We start from the raw sequence: 8871 nt of genomic DNA, 5'->3' as shown, positions 1-8871 counted from the left end.
CCGACTAAGATAGGCAAGTTGTCAGAGCTTCAAACTCTAGACCTTTCCAGTAACCAGTTTGTTGGAGAAATTCCTAGTTCTTTGGGCTTATTGTCTCAACTAAGTTACTTGTGAGTATGTCTTAACAAATAGATAGATGATGATGTTATTTTAACCCTGTTTTTTTTTGTTCCCCTTAAATTTTAATTTTATTCATTAGTGTTTCTCTAACTCCATGGTTCCTAATTCAATCATGCCAAGCTTTTCAGGTGGCTCGGCAAAAATAATCTATCTGGACAGATCTCTAACTTGACAGGTCTTTCATTCTTGTATGTCCTCTACTCCTCTATGAAACTATGTAATACTTTTACCTCCTCAATCAGTTAAGTACAGCTCCATAACCTTATATTGTTTGTAGGGACTTGTCATTTAATAATCTCAATGGTCCCACTCCAAAAATTTTGGCAAAAGGTTACTGTGTGGAAAACGATCCAACACGAAACTAACCGGCAAGTGCACCGGGTCGCATCAAGTAATAAAACTCACGGGAGTGAGGTCGATCCCACAGGGATTGAAGGATTGAGCAATTTTAGTTTAGTGGATGACTTAGTCTAGCGAATCAAGAGTTGATTTGAGTGGTTTGTATTCGACAGAAGCTAAATTGCATGAAATTAAAAGGGAGAAGGACAATTGGCAAGAACTTAAAGTGCAGAGAAATTAAAGAGGCTGAATCTTAAAGTGCAAGTAATATAAATTGCAGAAACTTAGATTGCAAGAAATGTAAATTGCAGAATCTTAAAGTGCAAGAAATGTAAATGGCTTGAATTGTAAAGGGAATTGGGAATTGGATTTGCAGAAATTAAACAAGGAAAAGTAAAATGCAATAAACAAAAAAGTAGAAGATGACTTGAATTAAACCGGATCTAAAACGGAAATGAGAAAAAGCTTGGTGTAGCAATGAAATAAAGAAATTGAAATTTAAAACTGTAGATCTCAGGACTCAAGAGACTAGATAGCTGAGTCTAGATCTTACTGCTTTCCTAGATCCAGCAAGAATCAATTGCAAAGGAAATAAAGAAGTGTGAATTGCAGAAAGAGTAGAAGAAGAAGCAATTAACAGAAAAGGAAATTCAATTTTGCAGAAAATTAAACAAGATCTCAAGCTGAGATTGAAACAGAAGTTCTTCAATTCTCCACCCAAGATCCAAAGCAAGAAAAGTAAAGAGTGCTCAAGCAAGAACAAGGAAGAAGAGAGATCAATTCTCCTTCCCAATTCTCTAGAATTCTAAAGCAACAAATCAAAAATGTAAAGGTGAGCTCTCTGTAAGTGTTCCAAGAATTCTAAAGGAAAAGCTCCCGGAAAAACTTAAATCCTAAGCTATTTATACACTTTCTTTAAATGGTCTTCAAGCCTTGAATTGGGCCTTTGCTCTTGATGGAATTGGGTTGAGAAAAGCCTCTGTTGATTGCTCTTGGAGTTGGAGAGAAATCCATTGTGAACCGGGCTATAAATCATAAAAGCTTGAGTCAAAGTTTGAGGCAAACTTTGGCTCAAGCTTTTCATATCAGCTGCCCTCATTTGCTGCTACCAACGTTTGGGCTAAAGTTTGAGGTCAAACTTTAGGCCAAACGTTGATCCCCTTGTGTGCATATGTGGCGCCAATGTTTGCCAAAAAGTTTGAGGCAAACGTTGGCGCAAGCTTTTCTCCTCCAGGGTATGTTGGTGTGGCGCCAACGTTTTCCAAAAAGCTTGAGGCAAACGTTGGCGCAAGCTTTTCTCCTCCAGGGTGTTGGTGTGTGGCGCCAACGTTTGCTAAAAAGCTTGAGGCAAACATTGGTGCAAGCTTTTGCTCCAACCAATGTGAATTCACTCTTCCAAAAGCTTGAGCTAAAGTATGAGGCAAGCTTTTGCTCAAGCTTTTTGTTCTCTCTTGCTCCTTGCCCTTTCTTCTTTCTTCAACCTTCTTCAAAGCTCTTTTCACCTATCATCAATCAACCAAACACATCAAAGCTATGCTCAAAATCATGAGTTTGTTATTCTTTCATAATATATGACAATTATAGCATAAAATCTCATGAAATTGCATTAATTCATCCATGGTTGATTGAATCAAAGGAAATATGAAATTTCACCCAATTGGCTTACTTATGGCTCAAGAAAGTGCATAAAATCAATTGAAAACAAAATAAAAAGACTAGTGAAACTAGGCTAAGATGACTTGTCATCACAGGTGAGTTCTTTAATTGTATTAGATTTTTTGCCTAGATATGCAACAGCTAAATTCTGATTATCCTATTAAAAAGAAGAAACACTTGTAGCACTTTTGTTTTTTTTTTCTAAATTTCCTTTAATCATGCATTAATTGACACTATACTTCTTTTATCATAGTATTTCAGGAAATAACTTCCTTTGTACATCTCCTTCTGAACATTGTATGGACATTTCAAAACCACTAAACGATAATACATTTAACTTTTGTTCATTTTATTAATAATCGATTGTTTTATTTATGAACATTTGATAATGAACAGAACTTAATGATTTAGATTTTAGTGTGATCTAATTGCTTTTCTAGTGGGGCTTATTTACTGCAACTGCATAATTATGAATCATGCTGAACTCTTAACATATCATTTGCAAGTGATAATCAAGTGAAACCTATTTATATGAGAATGCTCCTTATAATGATAGTAACCTTTTATGCCATTTTGTACATACTTAGTTTTTCAGGCATCATTTTAGATTTTCTCATCTTGCTTTTTGAATGACTTAAGATATGAAACCGGTAAAATTTATTTTCAGGATGAAGCTTTTTACTGTAGTATTATTGGTATTCTTTGGTTTCAAAAACAAAATTTAATCTTAATAAGATAAGTAGCTAATTGATAAACAAGTAGCTGTTGACACTTTTTACAAACTAGGTAAGCTTACATTTTCATTCAACAAGGCATTTAAGTTGATAGTGCATTAATTTTTCTTCAAATGCTATTGAGTTTATAACTATGATTTTATATACATAATAATTATAAAAAAATTAACCTATCTTTTTTTTTGGGTCTATTAGCTTTTGAAGTCAAGGCTTTGAAGTGTAGAAATATATAAATATAGCCTTTTTTTTTTGCTTAAGCTGTTGTGTAACACTACTTAAGCTTTTGAAGTCAATAGCAGAATCCACTTTTGTTGTTCCAACTTAGTTGACACATGCTTGCTTTGATTATTTATTGGTAAGAGTAGTTATTCTTGACTAAAAATTAATCCATCCAAATTTTGAAAAGGAAAAGTAAACTAGTTGGTTTAGATTGTTAGAAAAATAAACTAAATTTTGAATAAATATTTTATTTATTTATTTATATATTGTATGCTACAAAAGAATTTCAGGTTTTTATGATGGCTGAGTCAGGGGTGAAAAAATTCAGCCTAAACATCAAGAAGACTGGAAAAGTTGTGCTCCCTAAAAATGAAAAAGGTACGATCCCCAAAAAGCTTCAAAATGTTCTTAAGGTAGGTCAATCAATTATATTTTCAGCTCATGGACATGTTATTGTTAATTAGCATTTCATTTCACTTTATGGACATGTTCTATCTTATAGAAAATCTTATTTTTGTACATGCAGTTTTTTTGGATCTTAGTGGAGTATTGTTTTAAAGCCAATAGTGAGACAATAATATAAACCATGCATTTTAGGTCCATATTACTAATGCTAAAATATGGAATGCATAGGATCCAAGTATCAAGGAACTGGCTGAACAAATTAGCTTGAGGAGAGAATGGCACGCATAAAAGAAGATCCATCTTTAAAGCATATTTTAGATGAGATAGAGACTAGTGGTCCTACTGCTATGATGAGGTTTGGATGGCAAAATTTCTTATTTTTTTGGCCATTTCAAAATTTCTATCAGTTCAATGTTTTCCAAATTTTAAATAGTTTCTAAAGTATTTCAGGTTGTTTGTGCAATTTGTAACACTAAGCAGCCGGTAAATATTTTCTTCCAACTTATTTCTTGGAGATGGACTAGGCTGAATTTGATGCATAATTCCAGCTAGGAATTGTTAATATTCTTGCTTCCTCAATGATGCTGAATGTTTTTTAAATCAATTTGCAGATAGAAAAACAACAGTTTCGTTGTGATGATTGTGGAATCTGTAGGTGCGGTTCACTTAGCTGTATTTGAGTATATCCATATCTTATGTCACCTGAATTTATGACATACAAGTTAATTTTTTATGATCTAATTTGAAAACAGGGTTGGTGGTCAAGAGAACTATTTCCACTGCAAAAAGTGTGGTATGCATTCATCATTCAATCAGCATTATGCATTTTTTTTTCTTTCCCTTTTGTTTGTTTTCTCTAAGCTTGTCCATACTTTGTTTTTCTGTGAATAATTAGAAGAATTTACTGCTTTCAGGCTTTGGTTTATCAGTATCATTGAATAATTTTTAAATTTAGCTTGATCAATGGCATGCAAGGTCATGCTATTCATAGAATAATTTTTTGTGAATAATCTGCAGACTGCAGGGTCATCCTATTTAGTTACACTATATGACAATCATTTGTGTGGAGAACTCCATGGGCATGTGCATTAATGAAGCTGCTGTTATTGCAATTATGTAGTTATATGATATTGAAACATTGAAGTTATTTTATTTTATTTTTTTAATGAAAAACAAGTAATAGTTATGAAGAACAATATCATATGCAATTATGTTTGGAACTATTGACATTGAGAACTTTTATATATAGAGTTATCTTATATTGAGAAATTATTATTTTTTTGGTGTCATTGAGAAATTATTGTGCTATAAAAGATTTAGTTTTTAAATTTTAATGTTAAAAAAATTTAATTTGAGTAATGTGTAAATGAGAAAATTAATTTGTGGAGGTTTTAAACTGCCACAAAAGTGATTTAAAATTGCCACAAAACACCAGTATAAAACTCCCACTAAACACACACAAAACCCCCACTGAATAGATTGTGGAGGTTTTTAAAAAACCCCATAAAAAACCTCGTGGCACCTCAAATTTTGAAGGTTTTAGAAACCCCCAAAAACCATTTGGTGGGGGTTATAAACCTCCACAAATAAGAAAAAAAACCTCCACAAATAAACAAAAACCTTGTAGTGATTCATGGTCTGATTCAGCCTTTTTGTTGCTGTCTTGAGGGCTTAACACCTTCTTCAAGTAGGATCTTGTGCATGCACATTGAAGGACTGATTCCTTTTAAGTCTACAAGCGTCCAACCTATAGCATCCTTCTGTTGTCTCAGCACTTGGATAAGCTCCTCTTCTTGCTCCTTACTCAAGCTTGAATTGATGATCACTGGGTAAGTGTTGTTGTCACCCAAATATGTATATTTTAAGCTTGGTGGTAAGGTCTTCAGCTCTAGTTTTTGTGCTTCCACTTCCTTGCTGTCTTTGGCGTTTAACATGATTGAATTCTCCATGGTTCCTTGGGGTAGTTCTCTACTTGATGCTTGCTGCTCTAACTCAATAGTTCCTTCACATTGTTCTTCTTCCAAAACTTCTTGAAATATCTGTTCTATGGTGTCCACCATTATGCATTCTCCTATGGATTCCTTGGGGTAACTCATTGCTTTGAAGACATTGAAGACCATCTTCTCTTCATTCAATCTCAAGACTAATTCCCCTTTTTGCACATCAATGATAGCTCCAGAAGTAGCTAGAAATGGCCTTCCTAGGATGATTGGTGTGTTGGCCTCTTCCTCCATATCCAACACAACAAAGTCAGCTGGGAAAATGAACTTTCCCACCTTCACCAACAAGTCTTCCACTACCCCATGTGGGAACTTGAATGTCCTATCAGCCAATTGGAGTGCCATTCTTGTTGGCTTGGCCTCCTCAATCTTCATCCTCTTTATCATGGTTAGGGACATGGGATTGATGCTAGCTCCTAAGTCACACAAGGCATTCTCAATGTTGATATCCTCTATGATGCAGGGGATTTGGAAACTCCCAGGGTCTTTCATTTTCTGAGGGAGCTTCTTTTGTATGATGGCACTACACTCCTCAGTTAACACTATAGTTTATTTTTCTTGTCATAAGCTCCTTAAAAAATTTGGCATAGAGTGGCATTTGCTCCAATGCCTCTGCAAATGGTATGTTGATTTAGAGCTTCTTGAAGATCTCTAAGAACCTAGAGAACTGGCCATCCTTCCCATCCTTCTTCAGCCTTTGTGGATATGGTGCCTTAGGCACATATGGCTTCAAGATTGGCTTTGGTGAGGATGGGGCAGGGGTCTTCTCTTTGTTCTTGTTTTTAGGCTTTTCTGCAGCTCTTTTTTCTTGATTGCTCTGGCTTGGGGTTGCTTCTTCTATAACTTTTCTACTTCTAAGTATGATGGCCTTGCATTCCCCTCTTGGGTTGGCCATGGTGTCACTGGGAAAGGTATGTGTAGGCATGGGAATTTTCTTGGATAGAATCCCCACTTGTGCTTCTAATTTTGAAATAGCCGTGCCTTGATTCTTCAGATTTGATCTATACTCTTCTTGGTTGGCATCTATCCTCTTGTCAGCTTGTGTTTATCTGTCCAAAAGAGTGGAAATAGCTCCTGTCAGTTGTGATGACAATTGTGCTATTACAGCCTCTACTCTCTCAAAGTTTCTCTTGATCTCACATGGTTGCATGGTTGAGGTTGATGTGTCTTGATGGTGGTTGTTGTGCATTTGTTGGGTAGAATGATATGATGTGTTTTGTACATTATGGTAGGGTCTGTTATTACTTGATTGATGGTTGTGATTATGGTATTAATTGGCTTGGTATGGCTTGGTATGATCTTGATTGTGGCTTTGTTGGTTCCCCCACCTAAAATTTGGGTGGTTCTTCCAACCTGTATTGTATGTCTTGGAATTTCGATCATATGGTGGTTTGGAATTATTCACATAGTTGGCTTGCTCTCATTCACAGTCAACTTCTGGTGCATCTCCTTCTTGTTGAGGGGCTTGGGCTTGAATGGCTGAGACTTGATTACTCTCTATCTTCTTGGTCAAAGCTGCTAGTTGTGCAGTGATCAGTTTGTTTTGGGCCAGCAGGGCATCCATTGAATTGAGCTCCATTACTCTTCTCTTTTGAGTTCTGTCTGAAGCATAGAAGTACTCATTCTCAGCAACAGTTTCTATGACATCTATAGCTTCTTCAATGGTCTTCTTCTTGTTAAGTGAGCCTCCAGAAGAATGATCCACTACTTGCTTGGACTCATATGTCAGCCCTTCATAGAAGATGTGTAGTTACACCCACTCATCGAACATATCCGGTGGGTATTTCCCTTGTCAAATCTTTGAACCTCTCCCAGGTCTCATAGAGTGTTTCACCATCTTGCTGTCTGAAAGTTTGCACCTCAGCTCTTAGCCTGTTGACTCTCTGAGGAGGTTAAAATCTTGCTAGAAATTTGTTTACAACATCATCCCATGTGGTTAAGCTCTCCTTGGAAAATGCTTCCAACCACTTTGCTGCCTTATCTCTGAGTGAGAAAGGGAACAAAAGTAGTTTGTAGGTGTCAGGGTGCACGCCATTCGACTTTATAGTGTCACAGTTCCTCAAGAATGTAGTGAGATGTTGGTTTAGGTCCTCCTGAGATCCTCATCCATATGAATAGTTATTCTGGACAAGTGTGATGAGTTGAGGTTTCAACTCAAAATTGTTAGCATGGATTGTTGGTTTGAGGATGCTGCTGCCACGATTTCCTGGATTTGGGTTGATATAGGAGCCTAAGACTCTCCTCTCTTGCCCAACTTGATTTCCAGCATCTCCTCCAATATTGTCTTACACTTCGTTATCCATGGTGGTTCTCAGATCTTCCTCCACTAGTTCCTCTCCAATTATGCCTTTGCCTCTTGGTTCCCTCCTTAATCTAAGGAAAATCCTCTCAGGTTCACTATCAAAAGAGGATGAAGTTCCTCCCCTTCTACCTGTCATACATTCAACAAACAGCAAGTAGAGAACTAGTGAAATAATCACTCTAGTCCAGATTAGTGGTTAACTTGGTTGATGCAATTAATCAAACAGTTAGAAGAATGGAAATATGAACAATGAATAGCTACAATAATCAAAGTAAAAACAACGAAACAGAGTGGACAGAAAAATAAAGAGCTGAAAACAGAAATAACAAGGTAATAAAAATGCTTAATCTAGCTCTCCAATCAATTCAATCATTGTCAAATTCAAACCAATCCCCGGCAACGGCACCATAAAACTTGATGAGTCGAATTCACTCCCCATATAAAAATGGTGAATCTGTTCTTTTGGCAAGCGCACCAAAATTATCGTCAAGTAATAACCCACAATGGAGTGCGATCGTATCCACGGAATTGGTAGATTTGAGAAATTTTAATCAATTGGTGAATTAGTCAAGCTAAGCAAAATAGATTGTGATTGCAGAATTGTAAATGTGCAGAAATATAAATGACTCACAAGTAAATGAAAGCAGTAAATAGCAAAATTGGAAATGGCAAGAAAGTAAAGAGCAGAAACTTAAATGACTTAATTGTAAATGGGAATGGGGAATTGTAGAATGTAAAAGAAGGCTATAAAGAAAGTGGAAGATAAGAATAGGGGAATTCATTGAGATCAGTAGATGTTGTCTCTTTGGATTAAATCCAGCTCATATCCTCTTCAATCATACAACTCATTGACCTCTTGGCAATCATGATTGATTGAGCCCCAATCCCTTGGTGACTTAATCTCTCAGATCTTGATCAATAGCCAATTCCTTGGACTAATTGCTCATGAAGAGAGATATACTTGGTCCCTGATTATACCACACATCATCATAGGTCCAAGTAGAGGGAGGATTTTATGTCACCATATCCAAACACCAAAACCCAGACCCTACTCAAGTGTGAGAAGGGATTTCTAGCATGATTTCATGTTTCCTTT

The sequence above is a fragment of the Arachis hypogaea genome, chromosome 16 (genome assembly GCF_003086295.3).
Source record: "Arachis hypogaea cultivar Tifrunner chromosome 16, arahy.Tifrunner.gnm2.J5K5, whole genome shotgun sequence".
Lineage (NCBI taxonomy): Eukaryota > Viridiplantae > Streptophyta > Magnoliopsida > Fabales > Fabaceae > Arachis > Arachis hypogaea.
This window is presented reverse-complemented; position numbering follows the sequence as displayed.